Genomic DNA, 26,329 nt, shown 5'->3' on the forward strand with positions numbered 1-26,329 from the left:
GGTCTAGTATGAAGGAATAAGTGATGAATGTGGCTTTTAGGAAGCAATAAACTGATTTCCTCTCAATTTTTTATAATTTCCATAAGCACTTTCAGCCTCCTGTGTTTGAAATTCTGGGAGCACTCTGCACTGTGGCATGGAAAGACATGGTAATTCCCAAGTTGTTTTCATATTTTCTTAGAACTTTAACATCAACACTTTATTTCATAACCATTTTGGGAGAAATGAAACTCTGAAATTCCCTATCCATTGCATGTGGCAGTAAAGTGACCTCTAGTGGACTTTTCTGGTAGTTTCCAAGAAATTCTGGAACAAGGAGCTGGAGGGGCAGTCCACCCAAGTTAGATTAGCTATTCAGCTACCTAGTGCCCTGAAGTTCAGTTGGATGCATGGTAAGCTTCAATGCCAAGGCTGAGACAGGTGAGGGAGGTACTTTTGGATGAAGCAAGGTTCATCACTGGTAAAAGTCGCTGCAAGAGACCTTGAGTTCTTTGGAACTAACATTTCTCTAGAAAAGGAAGGACTGAAGATCAGATTATGAACGACGAGTCAGGACGAACCCATTGGATTGATTTTAGAAAAAAAAAGTTGTCTCTTTGAAATAATGAATAGTAAGAATGATATGAAGTCATGATAGACCTTTAGGCAAAGTGAGGGAGGAAGTGTTCCACATTTTATGTTTTGTGTGTTTTTTAAAGACACATGATCAGGCTATTTAACAATCAACAGCATGGGTGCAAAAAAAAAAAAAAAATCTACATTAAAACCCTTTGTTGGAATATTTTACATTTTCTACAGAACAGAAACTAAAATAATCTGTTTACACTTAGTCACAAATACAGTCCTCGAGTTTTTTGCCCATGTGTATGGACACATGAGTATTGTCTAAAACATGTCTTCTTTGTATACAGCAGCTAGGCCCTGCCACCACTGTTCTTGGCTGAGTTCACAGATCTGTGGTAACCTGTAGCTTCCCTGTCACTTCTCTGGCTTCCCTCTCCTGCTAAGCTTTGTTTCTTGGCAGTAATTAAAACCTTCTGCCACTGCCATAGCTACTGCTGCTGCTGGAACCACCATAGCCACCTTGGTTTCATTGTTTGGCAAAATATTGGCCTTCACCGCCATAGTGGCCAGAGCTTCTGCATCCAAAATTTCTTCCTTTTGAGGGTCCAGAATTTGAAGATTGATTGTTATAATTGCCCAAATCATTATAGTTTCCATTGCTTCCATCATTACCAAATCCATTATAGCTGTCTCCACTGCCACCATATCCACCACCACCTGGACTTCCACTAAAGCTACCGGCTCACTGAAGTTTCCTCCATGACCAAAGTTGTCATTCCCACCAAAACTACCTCCACAACCACCACCAAAGTTTCCAGAACCACTTCAACCTCTTTGTCTGGATGAAGCACTAGCCACCTCTTGCTTAGATAGGGCTTTTCTTACTTTGCAGTTGTGGCCATTCACAGTATGGTATATATATTTTGAGAGAGAGAGCACGCATGAGTGGGAGAGGAGAGAGAGAGAGAGGGCATGTGCGAGCGTCGGGGAGGTGCAGATATAGAGGGAGAAAGAAAGAATCCAAGAAGGCTCCACCCTGTCAGTGCAGAGCCTAACACGGGGCTCCAACTCACAAACCATGAGATCATGACCTGAGCTGAAATCAAGAGTTGGATGCTTAACCCACTGAGCCACCCAGGCGCCCCAAAGTGTGTTACTTTTGAAAGACAATCTTGTCTACGGAGTTATAGTCATCAAATGTTACAAAAGCAAAACTGTTCTTGGCACTGCCTTGGTCAGTCATGATGTCAGTCACTTCAGTTTTCACATACTATTCAAAATAATCTCTTAGATAGTGTTCTTCATCACCATCTAAGAAGATGGTGTCTTCTCTATTACCACCAACAAAAATCTTTTTCACAATTAAGTGGGCACCAGGTCTTTGAGAATCTTCTCTTGAGGCAGCCCTCTTTGGTTCCACAACTCTTCCATCCACTTTGTGTGCCCTTGCATTTGTGGCTGCATCCACCACAGTGGCATATGTGACAAACTCAAAGGGTCTGCAGTTCTTGGTGTTTGGATCTCTGATTACCACACAATCCATAAACATTCCCCATTATTCAAAATAGCCCCTTACACTCTCATTGGTTGTTTCAAAGCTCAAACCCCTGATAAAGAGCTTCTGCAGCTGTTCAGGCTCTTTGGGAGCCTCTGACTTAGACATGATGGTGGTAGGAGGGGAGACTTTAATGATGGTTACTCAGTGGCATCCAGGGGCAGAAAGCTTTATGTTCTATTGTTTTTTTTTTTTTAATGTTTATTTATTTTTGAGGGAAGAGAATGTGAGCTGGGGAGGGGCAGAGAGAGAAAGGAGGACAGAAGAACTGAAGCTGGCTCTGTGCTGACAGCAGTGATCCCCATGTGGGACTCGAACTCGTGAACCATGAGATCATGACCTAAACTGAAGTTGGACACTCAACTGACTGAGCTACCCATGTGCCCCTGTTTTGTTTTGTTTTTTAAAGATTATCTACTTGGGGAGAGAGAGGGAGAGAGAGGGAGAGAGAGAATCCCAAGCAGGCTCTGAGCTGTCAGCACAGAGCCTGATGCAGGGCTCCATCCAACAAATCATGAGATCATGACCTGAGCCGAAATCAAGAGTCAGACACTCAACTGACTGAGCCACCCAGGTGTCCTTTTATGTTCTTTTTTGAGTGCTGCGACTTCTTGTTGGGAGGAAGAAAAGGAAGCGAACATTTTAAGAGTTCCAACTTGGGGCTAAACAGTCTGTCAATCTGTTAGTCTCTGTCTCTCTGTTTCTGTCTCTCCCACTCTCACCCTGTACCTTTTATCCAGCCCTACACAACTGCCAAAAAATGGGCAAATTCCATATATGGTCATTGCCTAGGGCCTACCCTGGCTCCTTTACTGGCTCTAGATCATGCTTTCTTTCCACTGGACTGCACTGATCTTGATTACCTGGCTTGCTACTTGGAACTCTTCAAGAACATTTACTGGGACTTACCTCTCAGCATGTACCAACTCTTGGATGTTTTAGGGAGGTTACCCTGCCCCAACTCTGTCCATGAGGATCCAAACCCTGGTGGTAGCTGGCCCACTCTTACACTGGGGAATAGCTGGTTTGGACATGTGGTTTGTTTGGGCCTTTTGTCTAATAATAATCCCCTTGCTCCCCTCTAACCTGGTATTTAATCTTGTACCTGTGAGCCTATTTCTCAAGTCACTACCCCCTGGGTTTGGTCCTATGTTGAACACTGAGGTCTCATCTAGCTGTAGGACTAAGGCTTCTAAGGACTTAGGGTTGTAGGCCTGACCTTTTTGGAACTCTGTTATGATGGGATTTATATCATGCCCTCAGGATAAGGTGATTATAAATTAATAATGAGGATGTTTTCTCAGAGGGATATAGAAACTCAATATTGAATATTCTTTTGATTAGCATTTAAAGATGCTGTTAAACCAAATTCTATCATACATTTAAATTTAAATGCTTTTTTCTAATGTTTAACACAAGAACACAGAGATGTATTCTTAACACATATAGAAAACTTGAAGAATCTAAATAATGAGTTAGAAAACCATAAAAGACTCTTTATGATAGAGAGCAACCCAGGGTTGATGGGGAGAAGTGGATGGGGGATGGGCTAAATGGGTGATGGATATTAAGGAGGGTACTTGTTGTGTTGAGCCCTGGGTATTATACGTAAGTGATGAATCACTAAATTCTACTCCTGAAAACAGTATTACGCTATATGTAACTAAGTAGAATTTAAATAAACATTTGAAGAAAAAAATATATAATGGATTAGAAAAACAGAAGTTATGTATGAATTTCTGGTTGTGCTAAATTATTATAAACATTTGCCTGCTTGGGGCAGAATTATCTCATTTCTTGTCTTTCTAGCTTCAGCAAAAACCCACCAGAGAATCACACTTATAGCTGTGACAGTTCATGATCTATCTTAACAATAGGACTTAATGATTCTGTTTAGTAAATAACAGCTCATGTGGCACTTGTAACATGTATGGGTTATGAAGATGACACCCAAGAGGAATTCAGAGGCTAGTGGGTATGCATGGTTTAGTGAAAGATGGCACTTGACAAAATACTTCAAGTTCAGCTGGTGGTAGAGGAAAGCCATTTGAGAATTAAGTTCAACAGAAGTATAAAAACTGGGTTAATTTAGGTTTGCCATTATTGGGTGAGTCTAAAGTATAGGATTCCATGTTCTAGCATGAAAGAAATTATTTTTGAAGTAGTAAATAAATCTATCTATGAAGTGAAATGAGACTGTTCTTTTGAGTGGCAAGATGCTTTCTAATTTCCCAACAAAAATAAAGAAAAGGGGGACCTGGCTGGCTCAGTCAGTAGTGCATGTGACTCTTGGTCTCGGGGTTGTGAGTTCAAGTCCCACACTGGACGTAGAGCTTATATTAAAAAATAAAAATAAAAAAGAGGGGCACGTGGGTGGCTCAGTTGGTTGAGTGTCTGACTTCAGCTCCACCTCGGCTCAGGTCGTGATCTCACAGCTCCTGAGTTCAAGCCCCGCGTTGGGCTCTGTGCTGACAGCTCAGAGCCTGGAGCCTGCTTTGGAGTCTGTGTCCCCCTCTCTCTCTGTCCCTAACCCACTCGCATTCTGTCACTGTCTCAAAAATAAATAAACATTAAAAAAATTAAAAAAAAAAAAGAAAGAAAAATGAAGAAAAGATCTTAAGAGTGGAAAAGCAATATTTACCTCCGTATACTGAAGGTTTGAAACACTTTTTTTTTACTTTTCCTACGGAAGCACTTTCATTAGTGCATTTGCCATAAGGGGGTGCTCTGGGATAATAATTTTTAGCAAACAGCTATCTTTTCTGCTCCGCTACCTGAAAAAAAAGCAAACATATAGATTTGTTAATTCTGTTTGCATCTCATTTCGCTAACCCTCAAAAGGTGTCAATTTAAATTAAAAACGTGAAAAGAATGTTGAAAACTGTTTAAAATGTAAATAGCCAGTGTCTGGCTTCAAAGGAAAAGACAGACATTGGAAGATGTTTTTTTTTTTTTTTTTTTTTTTTGTAGACCCTTGTTACCTTTTAAGGGATTTGATTCACAATAAACCAAAGCTGCACCTGAGTTCTGCTAGGTTGGAAAATGAAAACCATATCTCAGGGATTAGCATTTGCTGTTTTCCTTTAGTTTTTTTTTTTTTTTTTTTTTTTTTTTTTTTTTTCAGCATTACTTTCACTATGTCTTTGGCCAATGCTGTGGTGATATAGTTGAAATTGCTTTCTTCCAAAGTTGTGTCAGTGTTTTGTATTAGTTTATTCTTAAGGCAGGGGGTTAGGAACGAAGAATTCCACAATAGTTTCACTGTCACCCCTGCAGTATTTGTTGGTCAATTCTTAGGTTCTATTCTTGCCTCTCTAAGGTTGGTGAGGTGGGGGTTGAGGCAGTGAGAAGGAGACTCCCTTCTGTATTCAGACTGGAAGGGAGAATCAGAGGCAATCATAGTAGCTCTTTCAAGTATAGAATGCTGTGGGGGAACTAAAGAGTCAAGGTCACAAACAGGACATTTAGAGAAATGGCTACAACATCTGGTGGCCAGAATGGAGGGTCCTCACTGTTTTGGTCTAAGTAACTCATAGGGTTCTGCTGCAGATGTCTGTTGACATTGGCTCCTTCCTGCCTGGGTGGCAAATGGCCATGGCATATAGCAGAAGGATAAAGAGAAATGTTACATATTTGAATATGAAAGATTATATAGTCCCTAAACTCATCTCCTTAGGCAAAAACAGGAGAGGCTTTTTTAGTCATGTTTATGACCATTTAACTCTCTATATGCAAAAGGGAAATTTAGCTGAGGATTTGTATAGTATAACTTGGGAGATTTTCTTAAAAGTTTATTTATTTTGAGAGCGAGAAAGAGTGCGTGGGGGAGGGAGGGAGAGAGAGAGAGAGAGAGAGAGAGAGAGAAAACCCCAAACAGATTCCACACTGACAGTGTGGAGTAGGATGTGGGGCTCGAACTCAGCAACTGTGAGATCATGACCCAAGCCAAAACCAAGAAAGAGCTTGAGGCCTAACTGACTGAGACACTCAGGCACACCTTAATTTGGGAGATTTTATTTGAGAATAATGTCCAGACATAGTCTTTAGTGCACTCTTAATACACTACATTACGTGAAAAAAAAAATATATATATATTCATATCATCTATATTTTTATTTACTTATTTAAAAAAAAATCTATATTTAAAAAATACATTTTCCTTAAACATGTTTTAGGTTCTGCTTTCCAAATTGGTTGCCTTTATGGCTTTTCTTTCTAGAGGTGATGCAGAGGAAAGAGGAAAATGAAGACTTTTGAGTAAAGGAAAATGTACACAAGCTTTCCCCTCCACTTATTTTGATATTTAAAATTATATTTTTCTTGTTCTTTTCTAATCATAGAAAAAATAACCCAATCTTTTCTTAGACTCCTGATTATAATAGAACAGCCTAAGGAAAAGATTTTCTTTAAGAGTCTAATATTAGACACCATCAGAGATTACCAAACGGCCAAGAACTAAAACAGAAGGAAAATGTTCTCCAAGATTTGTTTTTGTTTTTTCATTTTTCTCGTGGCCTTCCCATCTATAAGTTTAAAAGATTTAAGGTTTAAAGTAAGCCATAAACTCCATATGGCTGATAGTTGTCTCATACATTTTGTGAGCTGATGAAGCATCTGAAGGGGGATGTGCAGTCACTAGACTAGCTTCTGACCTGCACACACATTTTTTTTTCATTAATCCTTTGCACAGAACAGATGCTCTGGGTGCAGTTTTAGGCCAGAAGAATGTCCAAAATATGTGGGTGTGAATTTGGCCAAAGGGTTAGTTGAATGTGGAGCACAGATACCAGCCTGGAAACAGGTCACATTTTAATGAAAAATGCACATTCAGCATGGCATTGTGTTTTTCAAAGAGGTGGTTCCCAGCCATGGAGAACACAAGGGAGAAATAGGCATTCATGTGGAACTGCTTTAAAACAGAATTCTTGTGTATCCTGGCTGGTGGGGCAGGGCTCTAGTACCCCTTGGGAAATGAGATAATGGAATTTTGCTAGGCATAATTGAGTTTTTTGGAGCATCAGTCGTAATTCTTCAAAAAGAAAAAGAAACCTTTATAGTTGAATAAAGGAAAGACTTCATAATTATGACTGGCTATGCTAGAAAAAATCTTTCTGAGAGGGGCAAAGGTGTTGTCCCATTCACATGCTGAGAATGTGACTAAGCAGAGAAACAGAATTTTCCTTGCCTCACTAAAAAAAAAAGAATAGTGAAGAAAAAAAGTGGCCAAAAAATCTCTACATGTTAAAGAGTGAAATATAGAACTCACTTAGATATATGTTTTACTAGAAATGATTTTATTTCCTCTCAAGAAATGTGTGTGTGTGTGTGTGTGTGTGTGTGTGTGTGAGTGTGTGTGTGAATTTTAAACCATTTGAAATGAACTGTAAGTACACAGGCAACATAATTAAGGTTACTTTTAAGAGTGAGAGAAATATAGGAATATTAGACTCAATCACTTTTAAAATAGGAACAAAATGCTATTTGCTAGTGTTAACAAATAGATATTTAATTTTATGTCATTATTATGATTAGTTGTGGATGGCATGCAAAAGCAGCAATGAAAAGTAGCTTCTCAAAAAACAAATACATTAATGGAGGTATTATATGTGAAGTAAAGAAGGTGATGGTTTATTCTACTTTCTGCTGGTCAGTTAGGATGATGAGGGGATATGAAATTAGGACATCAAGAAGAATGAAAGAATCTTAGTGTTATTTAGTGTGAAGAAGGCAAGATTAGAAAAGTCAACAGGAGGAAGAAGGTTGCTTCTGGGTGGACCTCCAAGTCGAATTTTGTTCAGTAAATGGAAAAAGTACAGATCAGTCAAATTCAATATTGAGTCTTCAAATTAGTTGACCACTGGGCAATAATGTTGCAGAGAAGATTCAAGTATGAAGGTGCCATGACAATAGGATAGAGTCTATGAGATAGAGATATGGCCTCAATTCTGCTCAAACCTTGAGGGTAAAACAAGTCTCAAAACTCTATTTATTTACAAAGATAGCAAAAATAAAGAGTTAAATGTGCATAATCTTTAGGTATAAAATAAATGTTATAAAATATTTTACTTCTTAAGTGTTTGTTGAATTGAATTACATTAAATGTTATAAGTCTAGGAATATTTTTTATCCGTTTTATTTTCAATATAGTTTAAGCCTATTTTCTATACTATAAGTTAGGCAAGTTAGATATCTGTTTTAGATAGAAAAACCCATGGGTGCCGGCACCTGGGTGGCTCGTCGGTTGGGCGTCCGACTTCGGCTCAGGTCACAATCTCGCGGTCCTTGAGTTCGAGCCCCGCGTCGGGCTCTGTGCTGACAGCTCAGAACCTGGAGCCTGTTTCAGATTCTGTATCTCCCTCTCTCTGACCTTCCCCCATTCATGCTCTGTCTCTCTCTGTCTCAAAAATGAATAAACGTTAAAAAATTTAGATAGAAAAACCCATTTACACATTTCAGCCTCATATTATTACAACTAACAATTTGAAGAAATCAACTCTTTTGAGTTTTAGCAACTTTAGGAATAAACTGAACCCATTCTTGTTGCCTTCTCTATGAGCTGAAAGCAATTGAGTTAAGGGCTAGAAGTTTCCTACACCTACATTAAAGGAAAAGAAAGAACTCAGAAGAATTTCTTCTTGCTCTGGAATATTGGTGCTGGAACAATTGGGTATCTATATGAAATAAAAAGAAATTGAGTTCTACTTCATAACATAGACAAAAATCAATACCAGGTAGATTCATGACTTAGGTATGAAAGTCAAAACTATAAAGCTGTTAGGAGATAATATAGCAGAATACCTCAAGGGTAGTAAATGATTTATAAACAAGTCACAAAAGGCATTAAACATAAAGGGAAAATTGACTACCCCCAAATTGTCAAGACAGCCCCAGGAACCTCTTCAGACCTGCTTTCTGCACCCAGCTCTCAGGTGAGCTCAGGAAAACGGCTCCCAGCCCTGCCCTCCAGCTGTGTCATGAAGAGAGTGACTTGGGGCCTTCTCTTCACACTGGCAGGGCTGCCTGCCTTGGATGCCAAAGTCCCTTCTACTATGACAGGGAAAGCCTGCAGGTGGGTGGGATGATTTTTGGAGGGCTCCTGTGCATTGCTGGAATCTTGATCGCCATGAATGGGAAATGCAAATATAAGTACAATCAGAAGCACAGCCCCTTACCTGAGAAAGCCACCCCAGTCATCACTCCAGGCTCTGCCAGTAGTTGCTGAGCACACGGCCAGCTTCGTGGCACGCTTGGTACCAGCTCCAATGCTGTTCTCTCCCCGCTTGGAGGCTTTACCCTTCATGATGGCCTTTCTCTCCAAGGGTGGGCCTTTAGGCTCCCTTCTGATCAAGAGGCTGTCCTAAAATTTTTTTTTAAAAGTGTCAAAAGACAGTACAAAAAGAAAAGGCACAGAATAGAAGATTTTTGCAACCTGTAACATCAATCAAGTACATACTAGTATCCAGAATAAAGAACTTCTTAAAAAAAAAAAAAGACTACCCTATAGAAAAAAGGGCAAGAAAAGTGAAGGGCATTTCACCATTTCATAATAAGGGATATCTAAATGGTTGATAAAATATATGAAAAAAGTATTCAGCTTCCTTCCTAATTAGGGTTATTTAGACTAGTGGGATACCAATGTATACATACCAGATTTTTGAAAATTAGAAAAATTTGAGGTTGGTCAGGATAAGAAGCAACAGGAGCTCTCATACACTTCTAGTAACAGTGTAAGTTGGCACAACCACTTTGGAACTTAGTTTGCATTATCAATAAAGCTGAGACACTCATATTCTATGACACAACAATTCTCCTAGGAATATATTGTGTGCTTATGTTTACTAGAGTTCATGTTTAACAGTACTTATAATAACAGCATTGTTCATAATGACCCCCAATGGAAACATTACAAATATCCATTAACTGTGCAAGGGAGGAATAAATTGAAGTATACTTATATCCAGAAATTAAAATGAACAAAGTACAGCTATCAGAAACAATATGGAGAAAAAGAGAGTATGTACAGTATGATTCCATTTCTATAAAGTTCAAAAATAGGCAAAACTAAATTCTTTTATTTAAGGATATACATATGGGTGGTAAAACTAAAGGAGAGCAATCCAGGATCATGATAAAAGTTAAGATAATGCTTAGCTCAAGAGGGATGGGAGAATAAAAAAGGATCTATTCTTCAGAGTTAGCAAGTATTTATGATTTCTAGAAGGAACAAGATATAGAAAGTTCATGAATTGAAAAGAAAATGTGCCTAACAGAAGTGATATCTATAAGTAAGTCATTCTCTAGACTTATCAGATTGGTATTTTGAAATGTTTTAGAAGATAAGTTAATATATAAACCTGTTAATATGTATTTATATTTCTGATTCATTTATTACCTGAAATGTTATGAAAGTAGACTATTGATAAAATTGAAAAGTAGGCAAAAAAATTGTTTTTCTCTTGATTTTATCTCTGCCCAAATCCTGTGTCTCATTTCTAAATTGTTTAATGAAGATGGTAGTTGCTCTCTTGGCTTAAGGGATTAACTATTCCAGGAATTTGTATTTTAAGAGATTTTTTTAGAAGACTGAAAGTCTTTAAAGACTCCAAATAAAATCTCAGATGATGGAATTTAAGCTATTTTCACAAGGTGGTTCACTTTTAAGATTTTGTGAGTAACAAGCAGCCTCTGCTTGTAGATGATCCACCGAAGAAGAGACCTCCCCATCTTTAGCTTGAAAGAAAGTTGGTTTCTTTTGAAGCTGACAAAGATTTAAAACTTTGCCTGAAGTTTCTGCTATGTGATTCAGAGGTGGAATCTCTACAAAATCTCTACTAAGGACTGTAAATAGAGATACACATTTTAGCTGCTCATGTATGAGATGACTGTTCTCCGCTTAGACAGATGAAATATAACCAACTGCTAATGTATGAAACTTAGAAGTCCTTCATAAAAGAAATTGGAAAAAATTATACTCTTGGCTGGAATGGAATAAATTTCTTTGATTTATGAAGTATAAATTGTAAGATCACTAGTTTGGCAAAGTTAGAAAAGATATATTATTATGTGGAGGTGTAAGAATAACTTATCTGTTGAATTTGAAGTGAAGCCCTTAATTAATCTTAAGATTGGGCCATCTCTTGGGATGGAAATAATCATCAGAAATACTGAATAGGTAACTGATATACTTGGTAATTTTTGGAAGCAGCCAACAGAAGACTTTTAAGTAATTTGTATTATATTCTGACTATTGAATACCCAAAATTTATTCAGTGACAGTACTAAGCCAACTCAAAACTGTAGACAAAAATAATTGCTCTTATATTGGTTTAAATGTTAGTGCAACAGTATTAAGTGGTAAAATATGTACATATACACACATTCTCTCGAGAGTTTCATTAGTTTCTTTTCTGAGTGGTTGGTGGGAGATATTTGTAATAGATTTCAGAATGGTTCTTTGAGCCTCTTGATGCATCTTTGTTCTAGGGTAGCCAATCTAGTTGTCATAGTTGATATCTTATTTTCTATTTGTATTTTTAAATATTTTATGGAAATCTCACAAGTGCACAAGGATATATATATACTCATTCATTCTCTGGAACATTTTAAAAGCAAAATAAAAAAAATTGGAGGCAAGCTAAAAACCCATTACAATGGGATAGTTGTTTTATGGTATAAGGATAAAATGGAATACTATCCAGCTGTTAAATGAATGAGCTACATTCATAGTGCAGATATGAAAGTATCCCCATTCCTACTATATTGCCTTCTCTTTCCCAGCCTGTGCCTCTGGCCTCATGGGGACTTTCCTACAATCAGTTGACAGAGGAAAAGAAATCGTAGGCCTGATTTATAGGTAGTTCTGTGCGATATGTAGGCACCACTTGAAAATGAACAGCTGTAGTACTACAGCTCCTTTCTGGGACATAAAGGACAATGGTGAAGGGAAATTCTCTCACTGGACAGAATGTTAAGCAGTGCACCTGGTTGTTCATTTTTCTTGGAAGTAAAAAATGGCCAGATTAGTGATTATACACTGATTTATGGGTTGTGGCCAGTAGTTTGGCTGGCTGGTCAGAGACTTGGAAGGAACATGATTGGAGAATTGGTAACAAAGAGATTTGGGGAAGAGGTATGTGGATAGACCTTGCTGAAAGGGTAAAAAATGTGAAGATATTTGTGTCTCATGTGAATGATCACCAGAGTATGTCCTCAGTAGAGGAAGATTTTAATAACCAAGTGGATAGGATGACATATTCTATGGATACCAGTTAGTCTCTTTCTCAAGCCACACCTGTCATTGCCCAATGGGCTCATGAACAAAGTGGCCATGGTAGTGGGGATTGAAGTTATTCATGGGCTCAATGACATGGACTTCTACTCACCACAGCTGACCAGGCTAAGGCCACTGCTGACTGCTCAATCTTCTAGAAGCAGAGATTCCCCAGTGTGGCACCATTCCCTGGGGTGATTAGCCACCTACCTGCTAGCAGGTTGATTATATTGGACCATTTCCATCATAGAAGGGGCAGCATTTTGTTCTCACTGGAATAGATACTCTGGATATGGATTTGCCTTCCCTGCATGTAATCCTTCAGCCAAAAGTACCATCCATAGACTTATAGAATGCCTTATCCACCATCACTAGTATTTCACACAGCATTGCTTCTGATCAAGGAACTCACTTCACAGCAAATGAAGTGTGATAGTGGGCCAATGCTCATGAATTCACTGGTATTACCATATTTCTCATCATCTTGAGGCAGCTAGTTTCATAGAATGCTAGAATGGCCTTTTGAAGACTCAGTTACAATGCCAGCAAGGTGGCAATATCTTGCAGGGCTAGGACAGGATTCTCTGGGAGGCTGTATATGCTCTGTATATTCTGCTGTTCTCCCATAGCCAGGCTTCATGGGTCTAGGAATCAAGGAGTGGCAGTGGCACCACTCACCATTAGCCCTAGTAAACTACTAGTAAAATTTTTTCCTGTCCTTATGACCTCATGCACTCCTGGCCTCGAGGCCTTGGTGGCAAATGGAAGAATGCCTTTACTAGGAGACACAACAATTATTCCACTGAATTGGCAGTTAAGACTGCCACCTGGTCTTTAGGTTCCCCATGCCTCTGAACAGGAAAAGAAAGGAGTTACTGTGCTGGTTGGGGTGATTGATCTTGATTACCAAGGGGAAATTGGGTTGCTACTTCACAGTGGAGGGGAGGAAAGGTATGTATGGGATTTTAATTACTTATTTATATTTTTTATTTTTTAAAGTTTATTTATTTATTTTGAGAGAGGGAGAGAGTGCGTGAGCAGGAGAGTGGTAAAGAGGGAGAGAGAGAATCCCAAGCAGGCTCTGCACTGACAGCATGAAGCCCAACGTTGGGGCTTGAACTCCCAAACCGTGAGATCATGACCTGACCCCAAAACAGGAGTATGATGCACCCTTTTATTATTTTTTAAATTAAATTTTATTTTGTTTTAGTAATATGCACACCCAACATGGGGCTTGAACTCACAACTCCCAGATTAAGAGTTGTGTGTTTTAGGAGTGCTTGGGTGGCTCAGTTGGTTGGGTGGCCAACTTTGGTTCAGGTCATGATCTTGTGGTTCATGAATTTGAGCCTTGCATTGAATTCTGTGCTGACAACTTGGAGCCTGGAGCCTGCTTTGGACTCTGTATCTCCCTCTCTCTCTGTCCCTCCCACACTCATGCTCTCTCTCTCTGTCTCTCTCTGTCTCAAAAAAAAAAAAATATTAAAAAAAAAAAGATTTATGTGTTTTACTGACTGAGCCAGCCAGGTACACCTGGCTATCTTTTATTATTACCACACAGTTGAAATTGATGGAAAACTGCAACCCAGTTCAGGCAGGACTAGAGATGACCCAGACCCTTTAGGAATGAAGGTTAAATTACCCCACCTGGTAAAGAACCATGAGCAGCTGAGGTGCTTGCTAAGGACAAAGGGAATACAGAATACAGAGTGGAAGAATAATTTTAAATACTAGCTATGACCAGTATTATATTCAGTAATAATGAGGTCTGGAATTATCATGAGTATTTCTTCTTTATTTTGTTATGAATATGTTTATGTGTATGTATGTGTGTAGCAAGTATCTTTGTTTTTTCCCTCTTATCCTCATCTCATATAATATAAATGCTTTGACTTTACATCATAGTATTTAAGTTATATGATATCAAGAAGAGTGAACATCACCCAAGGACTTTGCATTTTCTTCTGGGGAAAGGGTTAATGTTTTTTAAATTTTATTTATTTATTTTTAATTTTTTCTTTTTTAATGTTTATTTATTTTGAGAGAGAGACAGAGACGAGAGAGAGAAAGAGAGAGAGAGAGAGAGAGAATGAGTGGGAGGGGGGCAGAGAGAGGAAGACACAGAATCCAAAGCAGGCTTCAGGCTCTGATCTGTCAGCACAGAGCCCAATGTGGGGCTTGAACCCACAAACCTTGAGATTATGACCTAAGCCAAAGTCTGATGCTTAACTGACTGAGCCACCGAGGCACTCCAGTTTAATGTTTTTTTTAGTTGTATGAAGGATAGTTGTATCATGTTAAGTAGAAGTATAACCACATTGTTATGGACTGAATGTTTGTTTCCCCTGAAAATTCTTATGTTGAAACCCTGTCCCTCTAATGTGATGGTATTAGGAGATGGGGCCTTTGGGAGGTAATTAGGATTAGATGAGGGCATGAGGGTGTAACCCTCATGAATAGCATTAGTGCCTTTATAAAAGTCATAGGAGAGCTTTCTTACCCTCTCTGCTCTCTTCCCTCTGAGGATATAAGAAGCCAGCAGTCTGGGATGCCTGGGCTGGCTCATTTGGTAGGGCATGAGACTCTTGATCTTGGGGTTGTGAGTTCAAGTCCCACATTAGGTGTAGGTCTTAAAAAAAAGTCAGCAGTTTGCAACCAGAAGATGGTTCTCATTAGAATTCAACCATGATGGCATCTTGTTCTTAGATTTCCAAACTTCAGAACTTGAGAAATAAATTTCTGTTGTTTATAAGCCACCCAGTCTATGGTACTTTTGTATAGTAGCCCGAAGATGCTTGTCTTAAACATTTAAAAAATTTTTTAAAGTAAACTCTACACCCAACGTGGGGCTTGAACTCACAACCCCAAGATCAAGAGTCACATATCCTATTGACTGCACCAACCAGGTCCCTTAAGACACTTGTTTTGTTTATTTAGATATCAAGTATGGTTTAAAGAGTGCCAAGTTGACAAGAGGTGGTCTTGTGATGATTAATTTTATGTATCAACATCTGTGGTGCCCAGATGTTTGGTCAAACACCAGTCTAGATATCACTGTGAAGGTAGTTTTTAGATGTTATTGAGATTTTTTTGTTAAGTTTATTTTGAGAGAGAGAGTGTGTGAGCAGGGGAGGGGCAGAGAGAGAGAGGGAGAGAGAGAATCCCAAGCAGGTTTCTTGCTGAGAGTGAATAGCCTGATGTGGGGCTTGATCCCACTAACTGTGAGATCATGATCTCAGCAGAAATCAAGAGTCAGACACTCAACTGACTGAGCCACCCAGAGGCCCATATGTGATTGACATTTAAATCAGTGGTTTGAGTAAAGCAGATTACCTTCCATAATGTACGCTGATGAACAATGCATACTGTAAATTCCATTTTTATTTAAAAAATCACATTCAAACATATACACACCTATAATTAAATACTCATGGAAAAGGTTCTGAAAATAATGCACACCAAACCAACAGTGATAACCTCTGGGAAGTGGGACAAGAGTTGAGGTGAAGAAAGAGTATATCTTTCCTTTTTTCTTTTTTTACTTTTTTAATTTTTTTTCATGTTTATTTATTTTTGAGAGAGAGAGAGAGACAGAGAAACAGAGTATAAGCAGGGAGGGGCAGAGAGAGAGAGAATCCGAAGCAGACTCCAGGCTCTGAGCTGTCAGCACAGAGCCTGATTTGGGGCTTGAACTTACAAACCTTGAGATCATGACCTGAGTGGAAGTCAGATGCTTAACAACTGAGCCACCCAGGCGCCTCTCCTTTTTTCTTTTTTAAGTTTATTTATTTTGAGAGAGAGCAGGCAAGAGAGAGAGAAGAGAGAGGGGGAGAGAGAGAGTGAGAGAGCAAGTGAGTGCACACAAGGGGGGGGGGGAGAGAGAGAGAGAGAGAGAGAGAGAGAGAGAGAGAGAGAGAATCCCAAGCAGGCTCTGTGCTGTCAGTTCAGAGCCCAACTCCAGGCTTAAACTCACAAACTGATATCATGACCTGAGCCGAAATCAAGAGTCAGACACTTAACTGACTGAGCCACCTAGGTGCCCCTTTCCTTTTTAATTTTGTAAAATTTCTATAATTAAAAATTTCCCAATCAGAATGTATTACTTACATTTGTCCTTTATTCCAGAGGAAGACCCTACTTTTCTTTATTTTTATTTTCTTTTGGTTAGAGGATTAGTTATCACCTTCAGTCTGTCAAATTTTGTTTCCCAATGTTCACCTACACTGTATGCTAGAACTATTTCTGTACTCTGTGTGTCAGAGCATAGCTATCCCATGGCCATCTTCTCTACATCCTGTGGACTATGGAAATGTCCAGAATAAGACTAAGAATAATATAACTTGTTTGTGATTCCATATTTTACAAGAAGTAAATTAGGAACATGTATTATTAAAGACATAAGATATTTTGTGTGAGTAAAGATAGTCTTTTGTTAGTAGTTGACTTGCAGTGTTGAAAGTTGGGTTTCCCAGGCAGCAGACTCTGAGACAGAGTGAAGGATGTTTATTAGGCAGGGCCCTTGGGATCAAAACTTGTCAAAACATGGGGAAGGAAGCAGAGGGATAAGTCCAGCTGTGATGCGTACCAACCACAATCTCATCTGACCCCACAAAGAGCTCTGAAGCTGGACTAGCCCTTCAGTGGTGTCCTAAGTTGGCCCTAGATAGCCAAGTCTTTATACTCCAGCAGCAGCCAGTCATTGGAGATGGGCTGTCCTGGAAAGGGCGTGGTTTCCGGCAAAGCTGCTCTCTGCTTCTCAGACAATCCTGGAAGGGGCTGGCTGACAGCTGACGGCTGGCTGATTGAGGCAATTTCTGAAAGGTGTTAACACATGGTAGGGCTGTCTGCCAACAGTTCTCCTAGCAGCTGGAGCAACAAGTCCTTCAGTGATGAGAGATCTGGGTGGTACATCATAATGTCTATCTCATTCACCCTTCTTATTCTTGGGATCAACTTCTTAAAACTGTTCATGTATTTTTTTTTGTTTTTGTTTTTTTTCGTATATAATATGTATCAGCATGATAATTCAATGAGATAATTCATGTGGAATACTTATGGTACTGATTAAGTGCTAACTATCTTTATTATCAATACCATTATTAATATTATTGTTCTCACCTAGTTGGCAGATATCTTGAGAAAAATGTTTTTTTCTAAGCTTCATTTTTTTTTAACGTTTTATTTATTTTTGAGACAGGGAGAGACAGAGCATGAACAGGGGAGGGTCAGAGAGAGGGAGACACAGAATCTGAAACAGGCTCCAGGCTCTGAGCTGTCAGCACAGAGCCCGACACGGGGCTCGAACTCACGGACCCTGAGATCATGACCTGAGCCGAAGTCGGCTGCTTAACCAACTGAGCCACCCAGGCTCCCCTAAGCTTCATTTTTTAAAGTGTATTAAATTTTATATTCACTTCACATGTATTTCAGCACACAGTATTATTTTGTGCTACAAAGATTTCTTTTTAATTCTTTAAAGTTGCGATTTATAATATTAAATCATTACATTATACACTTGAAACTAATATAACATTGTATGTTAATTATACTTCAATTAAAAAAATTTCACTGCATCTCAGAGATAGCAACTCTGAGACAGAGAGAGACAGAGTGTGAGTGGGGAAGGGGCAGACAGAGAGGGCGACAGAGAATCTGAAGTAGGGTCCAGACTCTGAGCTGTCAGCACAGAGCCCAACGTGGGGCTCAAACTCATGAACCGTGAAATCATGACCTGAGCCGAAGTCAGACACCCAGCTGCCCCAGCAACTACAGTTTTAAGTGTTTTCCAAATTCATAATCTCTAGGCCTTTAAGAGTTTAAGCTTCATTTTTATTAAGCATGGAGAAGAGTTGGTAGAAGTGGAAATGAATATTATTATAACATTTCTGTTGTGCATACATTATATCAAGTTGATCCTGAAGAAGGTTGTTTTCCTGTGGTATGAATGCTAATCTCTTTTCACATGATAAAAGGAATTTTATTCTTCCTTTTGCTTTTAAAAGATCTAATTCAGTGTCATTCGATGATTCCTAAGGAAGTCTCTTTCCTGGTTTATTAGGGGAAAGCCAGGCCCAGATTTTAAATTCATTCCTTGACAAATGTAATCCCATCATAAATCATAACAATAAATGAAAAGCTGGCTTCTGCTCTAGAAAATAGTAGTCATATGAGACTATTGTTTTAATGCTGTTGACATTTGGTTTTGTACATTTGACTGCTGTGCTGATGAAAAATATCTGTTAACTAGGGAAAAAAATAATAGAGGCTAACACTTACTGAGCATTCTGCTAAGTATTTCACCTGTATTAGCTCATTTAAGAATTGTATCAGTCTTATGAGGTAGATTGTGTTAATTTCTCTCTACTATAGATTGTGAAATTGAGACTCAGAGGGCTAAGTTAAAGTAAAACGTAGTTAAGTGGCAGAGCAGGAATTAGAACCCAGGATAATCAGACTACAAGATTCACTCTTCTGGCCAGGGGAGCCTGGGTGGCTCAGTCAGTTCAGCCCCCAACTGTTGATTTTGGCTCAGGTCATGATCTCACAGGTTTGTGAGTTCGAGCGCTGCATTGGGCTTTGTGTACTGAGGGTGCAGAGCTGCATAAGGTTCTCTCCCTCTCTCTCTCCCCCCCTCCTTCATACCCTCTCTCCCAAAGTAAACAAATAAACTTTATATAAAAAAGATTCATACATCTAGCCATTCCACTTTAGTGACATGAAGGACTGATTTGAGTCCATTTCTCTCAATTAATGAATCATTTATTGAAAACATACTATGAGCCCAGCCCAGTCTAGCTTGGGGAGAATATAAAATTATAAAAGCCCTCTCTCCGTGTTTACAATCTAGTTGAGGGGTTTCAAGATAATCAAGGGGAGTGTTTCCTGAGCCTTAATTATTCTTTTACTATTTTTCTTTGTTGTCATGTGTGCCACATCAAGTATTATTTCCCTATCTCTGAATGCTCTTACTTCCTGAACTTGTACACTCAAATCTCCTAAAAGTATTTTTTAAAAAGCTTAAAAAAAGACTTAAAGATAGTCTTCCCTATATTTTTAATGCCTTCTTCTTTTTTAGATTTTCTTTTCTTTTCTTTTTTTCTTTTTGAGAGAGAGAGAGAAAGCACGCAAGCAGGGAAGAGGGGCAGAGGGAGAGAGAGAATCTTAAGCAGGCTCCATGCTCAGCTCAGAGCCTGACATGGGGCTTGATCCCATGACCCTGGGATCATGGCCTGAGCCAAAATCAAGAGTCAGGACTCAACCTACTGAGCCACCCAGGTGGCCCTAGATTTTATTTTAAAATAATCCCTACACCCAACATGGAGCTCGAACCCACAACTCCAATATCAAGAGTTGCTTGCTCTAATGACTCAAAGATGATTCAATACTTTGAGTATTTTTTTTTGAGTACTTTTTTTTTTCTTTTTGAGAGAGAGAGACTGTTCATGCAAACTAGTGGGAGAGGGGCAGAGTGAGGGGGGATAGAGAGAGAATCTTAAGCAGGCTCAATGCCCAGCTCAAAGCTCGATATAGGGCTTGATCTCACAATTGTGAGATTATTACCTGAGCTAAAATCAAGAGTTGGAAGCTTAACCAACTGAGTTACCCAGGTGCCCCGAAAGATGATTTAATACTTTGGTCAGTACAATAAGAAACTGAAGAAAAGGAAAATGAAGTGGAAGAATGTTATGCAAGTGGTCATTTTTTCACTATTGCTATAGGTAATTTAATATTTCTTCCATTTTCTTATTATTTTACTCTTTAAAAAAATTTTTTTTAATGTTTATTTTTGAGAAAGACAGTGTGAGTGGGGGAGGGGCAGAGAGAGAGGGAGACACAGACTCCAAAGCAGGCTCCAGGCTCTGAGCTTTGAGCACAGAGCCTGACCTGGGGCTTGAACTCATGAACTGTGAAATCATGACCTGAGCCAAAGTCAGACACTTAACCGACTGAGCTACTCAGGTGCCCCATTATTTTACTCTTTTTAAAAAATATTTATTTTTGAGAGAGAGAGAGAGAGATAGAATGAGAGCAGAGGAGGAGCAGAGAGAGGGAGAGAATCCCAAGCAGGCTCCCTAGTGTTAGCGTGGAGCCCAAAGAGGGGCTTGATCTCATGAATCATGAGATCTAGACTTGAGCCGAAATGGAGTCAGTAACTTAACCGACTGAGCCACCCAGTTGCCCCTTGGTTTAGTCTTTTTTAAAATTGCAGTTGAGAATAATTGGTTAGCAGTGATGAACTTATTCTAAGGTTGATGAAATAGCAAAATATTTCAAGATACAAGAAAAATAAGATCACTAAGATTCCATAATTTATCATAGATTTTCAAAGGGTCCAGTGGACCTTTATGGTAATTGCAAAATAGAATGAATTTTAACCTATTAAAAATAAAAAAGCAAAATTTCTCTTTGTTTTTTGAAGACATCTAAGATAAAACAAAAGTCAATATTTGAGGAAGACCTCTATGAAAAATCAATCCTTACAAACAGAACAGAGCAGAAAAGAAAATCAATAACCAAAAACGAGTCTAGTGGACACTGACATTATACCAAGTTGAATTTTATAACAATTTTATGATATAGGTATTATTATTATCCCCATTTACAGATCAAAAAACTTAGTGTTTACATTGTTAAGAAACTTGCAGGGAGTACAACTCTGGAGCCTGTGCTCATAATCACTATTTTATCTCCCAGGTCAGTGGTCCTCCTATTTTAATCTCTCATATCATCCTATAGTTTTTTTCAAAAACTATACATATGTATGTATTTATATTTTCTTACCATACTATAAGGACAAAAGCTATGTTTGTTTTACTAATCTCAGTATGTCATTACATGTAGTGTAGTGTCTGGCAGAAAGTCAATATACAGTAAATGTCAGTTGAATAAATGAACAATTATTCAATCATCATGCTTAGCATACAATCAGTTGCCATGGGCAAAAGTATCTAAACACTTTCTGTATTAAGCATATCCCGTTGAGAGCAAGTTGTAGATGCTGGGAAAAGATCAAGACATAATCCTGCCCTCAAGAAATTTGCAGTCTAGTTGGGATATAGGGCAGGGAGCAAGAGCAGGGGCATAAAAGGGTTATGCAGGTGGAAAGGTATAGACAAGTGACCTATAGAGAACTTCACTATTCCCTAGTAGTTTCAGTTTCATAGGAGACGGTCATCATGGAGGGTTCCTTTTTTCCAGGGAAGAAAAACTTTTTCATATATTTAATTGTAGCCTCTCAAGGATTTTTGGAAAGAAATTTTTATTTCTCATTTTTCTAATCCATCATCTGTTCCAGGAAATTCTTTCAACCTAAATCTTATATGATTGATTTATTAACATTTAAAAAATGTGTATTTATTTTGAGAGAGAGACAGACAGACAGACAGAGACAGAGACAGAGACAGAGAGAGAGAGAGCAAGCAGGGGAGGGGCAGAGAGAGAGGGAGAGAGAGAATCCCAAGCAAGGTCTACACTCTTAACACAGAATCTCACTGGGGGCTCAATCCCATGAACTGTGAGGTCATAACCTGAGCTGATATCAAGAGTCAGATACTTAACCAATGCAGCCACCCAGGCACCCCTTATATGATCAATTTAAACTGCCATCCTCTTTTTCTGTTCTTGGAGCATAGAAATTGGTGGTGAATGTTGATAGACTGCTTTGAGGATCATTATTCAGTCACTCTCCAGTCTCTTCTCCAGGTGTATAATTTTATTTTTAAAAGTTTTCATCATAATTTTATTTTCCTATTCTCTAGTCCTAATTACTGCTCTCCTCTGACTTATCTCTAAAATTTTTAGGTTTCTTTTAAGTTGTGAAGCTGCGATTTGACCATGGTCCTTATAATGGGATCATTATTTTACTATTTCTGCCTATTTTCCTTTGTCTTTTTTTTCTTCTTTTTCTGTTCTTTTTCTTCTATGTTGGCCATACAAAACAGTTCTCTCTCTCCCTCTCTCTCTCTCTCTCTCTGCCTGTCTGTCTGTCTCTTTTCCCCTATGCTTTATTTTACAGGCTTATTAGCATCAACTTTTCCTCTAATTAATAGTAGCATATAGTTAACTTTGCATAAGTCACATCTCCTCTGTGGTAAACTGAACCATGGCTTCTGTATTCATCACCTGTGTGGTATTCTGTTGGATCTGGGCTGGCTCTACTTTAACCAAGAGAATTTAGAGGAAGTGACACTGTGCTTGTTCCAGGCTTAAGCCTTAGGAAGACCTAGCCTTCTGGGGAAAGCCAGCTGCTGTGTAATATGTTTACCCTGAAACTGCCATCTGTGAGCAGTTGTCTTCCACATGGCCTCTCCATGAGCCCAACCTAGCCACATGGAGAGACCATGAGGAGGAGAACCAAACCCTGGCCAACAGGCCCAGCTGATCTTCTAACCGACAGCTACACCAACTTGCCTGCTTCTGAGTAAGGCCATCTTGGAAGTAGATTATCTAGTCATAGTTGCTCTGCCCTAGCTGACGCCATGTGGAGCAGTGACAAGCTATCTTTGCTGAGGCTTGCCCACCTTACAGAATTGTGAGCAAATAACCAATTTTAAGGCACTATTTTTGGGGGGTAATTTGTTAAGTAGCAAGAAACAATGGAAACATCCTCCCTGGGCAAGACTTTGTTTTTATTTTTATTTATTTATTTTTTTAAATCTGTGCATTAGTTCAAAGTGAATTAGTTGGACAAGATACTCTGTACATACTATAAACTCTCTATTAGAGAGTGTGGTATACTTTGCTCCATTGCTGCTCAACTTCTGCCTACAGCCCTATGTTGGTCCTTATTGATGCTTATTTGATACTAATTTGTTACTGGTCTTGTTGAATTTTTTTTCTTAGATCCAAATCTCTAAATTGCCAGAGTCATTAGAAATAACTTATTTTGTCCTCCAGCATGCTAACACTGCTCTCAGCTTGGTGGCATGTCATTTCATGAGCTTGCCTTTTACTTCATCATTTCCTTCAGCAGTCTCACAGCTGCATTCTCACAGCTGGACTGGCTGATTCATTATCTTTTTTTGGCCCTCAGAAAATCCTACTGGCATAGTTTCTAGGATTCATAAACTTGCCTTTCCCACCATTTTGCTGTTTCTGGCTCAAGCATACCCTAAATGGGTCATTTTTCTAAGACATAGCATGCCCATTCCTATGAATTTCTTGTGAATAATATGTGCTATTAGAAAGCTAATGAGAAAAGTACTACTCTTTTTTTGGTGGAGTCTTGGCTCAGAATATTTCTGAAGCAATCATCATCAATTAATTATGCCTCAAGACTTCTGTGATAGGGATATGAAACCAGTAATTCTTTTTTTCACATCACTTTGAATTCATGTCTAAGAATATTACAGCACATTTGCTCTCCTTGAGTTGAATTCATTCCAGAAGGAACATATTTCTTAGTAAATACTGTCCACTCATTTTTGAAGGATATTTAAGCTTGGAGAATATTAAAGTAATTGATTCTCAGCATTTTAAAAACTACTTTCAATTTTAGCCACTGCTAGCCATCTGTTTATTCACTTCAGAAAGAGTTCCAAACATAGCCTAGAGTCATCATGAGTAATCTTAACAGGCTCACTGGAGCATATGCTATAACCCCAGTCTTCCCAGGATTTCAGAGTGCTTTAGAGAAGAACTGCATGCCATATTAGGGCCCATTTATCCTGTCTCATACATGATATACTCAGAATAAGAGCTAAACATGTTATCTGAGGTAACAGCAAAATAGAAGAGTTGATGTGTGGAACAAGTAGCCTGTAAGGTTGGCACAATACAAATTCCCATGATGCAAGGTTACTAGTTCTAGGATAGAAGGTTGCTGTTTCCCCTTCCCACCAACCCTCTCAACCTTTGAAGAATACTAATTGTCAAAGGCCCCATATGCAGGTCTAAAAACTTTCTGGGACTATATGTATTACCTGATGTTATGTTTTTCTACTACTGTACTGGACATTAAACTTTTTTTTTTTTTTTTTAATCCAGCATCTCTTCTTTACAGGAACTCCTCCTCCTCCACTTCCTATGATTCTGATGGGCTACAATTCCAAGGGCCTCACTCATCTGGCCATAGCTGAATGATGGTAGAGAGGATTCCTTCTGCAGAAGTTGCTAGCTTAGGATGTAACATGGAGTCACACATGATAATTTTCTGAAACCTCATGGAGTCTGTCTTATATTAGGAGAAAACTAACAAATGGGAGCAGGGTGGAGACAGAGAAAATAAACGTTGCCAATATTGGTCTGGCCTCAGGATACAGCTGTATTTGAACTTTCAGACAATCTACTCATTTGCTCTTTTGCTTAAACTCATTTAAATTGTGTTAGTCTCATTTGCAATCAAGAGTAATAATTAATAGCAACCTATTCCTTAAGGAAAATTTATGCAACCATAAAAATAGCTTTCTTATCTAGCAGTTCCACTTCTGGATATATACCCAAAAGAAATGATGGGGCACCTGGGTGGCTCAGTCGGTTAAGCGTCCGACTTCAGCTCAGGTCACGATCTCGTGGTCCGTGGGTTCGAGCCCCGCGTCGGGCTCTGGGCTGATGGCTCAGAGCCTGGAGCCTGCTTCCGATTCTGTGTCTCCCTCTCTCTCTGACCCTCCCCCCATTCATGCTCTGTCTCTCTCTGTCTCAAAAATAAATAAACGTTAAAAAAAAGAAAAAAAAAGAAATGAAACCATTTTCTTGAAGAGATATTTATACTCCCATGTTCACTGCAGCATTATTCACAATAGCTAAGATACCGATTGATCAACAAATGAATGGATCAAGAAAGTTATATATATAGCACCAATACAGATGAACCCTGGGTGGGGTTTTATACTAAGTAAAATAAGCCAGACAGAAAAAGACAAATATTGCCTGGTATCACTTACATGTGGATCCTAAAAAAAAAAGGTCAAACGCATAGTAACAGAGTAGAATGGTGATTACCAGAGGCTAGGGGTGGGGGAAAAGGGGAGATAATTGATAAAAGGGTGCAGACTTTCAGTTATAAGATGAATAAGTTCTGGAGACCTAATGTACAGCATGGTGATTATAGCTAATAATAATGTATTGTGTACTTGAAATTTACTGAGAGTAGATCTCAAGTGTTCTTACTACACACACACACACACACACACACACACACACATCATAACTATGGGAGGTAATGGATACATTAATTAGCTTGATTGTGCTAATCATTTCATATTTGTAATGTATACTTGTATCAAAACATCATGTTGTACACTTAAATATTACAACTTTTATCAAAAAATGAATGAGTGAATGAATGAATAAAATACATTGTTTAAACTGAAAATCACTAATCAAAGTGAGGAGATAAAATTCAAGTCCAAAAGGTGGGAAGGGAAGTAGTAGAAGGAAGGAGGAGATGGTCTTAAACTTTGAAAATTCTGAAGGATTATTTTAGTTTTCTTTGTAAGGATAAAAATATGTAATTTCAAAGCTGGCAGCTAGAGATGCATTAAAAACAAGTTTACTGATCTGGGCTTAGAAGTCTCCTTTTCACCCATCAGAAAATAACTCATGCTCAGCACATTCATCACATCATCAACACAACTGAAAATCAATATTGCCTATCTCTACAGGCATTCCTAAGGAGGTACGGTGCCCAGGGTTTTTTAATTCTATTTCTCTAGGTCCTATATTCCTAATATTTCAGGCTAAAATGAAGCTACAACTATATTCCTTGGGCTAAAGCCTCCCAGTGGGTAGCAGTATATTTTTTGGAAAAAAAATTAGGATGCAGATCCTTGTCAAACATGGCTCTACCTGTCTGGATTAAGGCAATCACTTCCACCTAGTGAAAAAGTATGAAATTATATGAAAATTCTGTTCTAAAATGTTAACAACTGTCACTTACATTTCCCAAAAAAAGCCCCTGGCAACAATTTTTCTTTTCTCTGTTTCTATGAGTCCTATATTTT

The 26,329-nt window shown here is 38.7% G+C and overlaps 1 long non-coding RNA gene and 2 pseudogenes across 1 annotated transcript; 2 read left to right on the forward strand and 1 right to left on the reverse strand.

Moving 5' to 3' along the window:
- Positions 1 to 969: 969 nt before the first annotated feature.
- Positions 970 to 2,227, reverse strand: LOC122224950 (annotated as a pseudogene).
- LOC122224952 lies at positions 2,165 to 24,630 on the forward strand. Its single transcript, XR_006205041.1, has 2 exons — positions 2,165 to 2,234; positions 24,391 to 24,630. It is a non-coding gene; the product is annotated as an uncharacterized LOC122224952 (long non-coding RNA).
- On the forward strand, positions 9,094 to 9,341 carry LOC122224951 (annotated as a pseudogene).
- Positions 24,631 to 26,329: the final 1,699 nt, after the last annotated feature.

Source organism: Panthera leo, chromosome B4 (assembly GCF_018350215.1).
Source record: "Panthera leo isolate Ple1 chromosome B4, P.leo_Ple1_pat1.1, whole genome shotgun sequence".
Taxonomy (NCBI): domain Eukaryota; kingdom Metazoa; phylum Chordata; class Mammalia; order Carnivora; family Felidae; genus Panthera; species Panthera leo.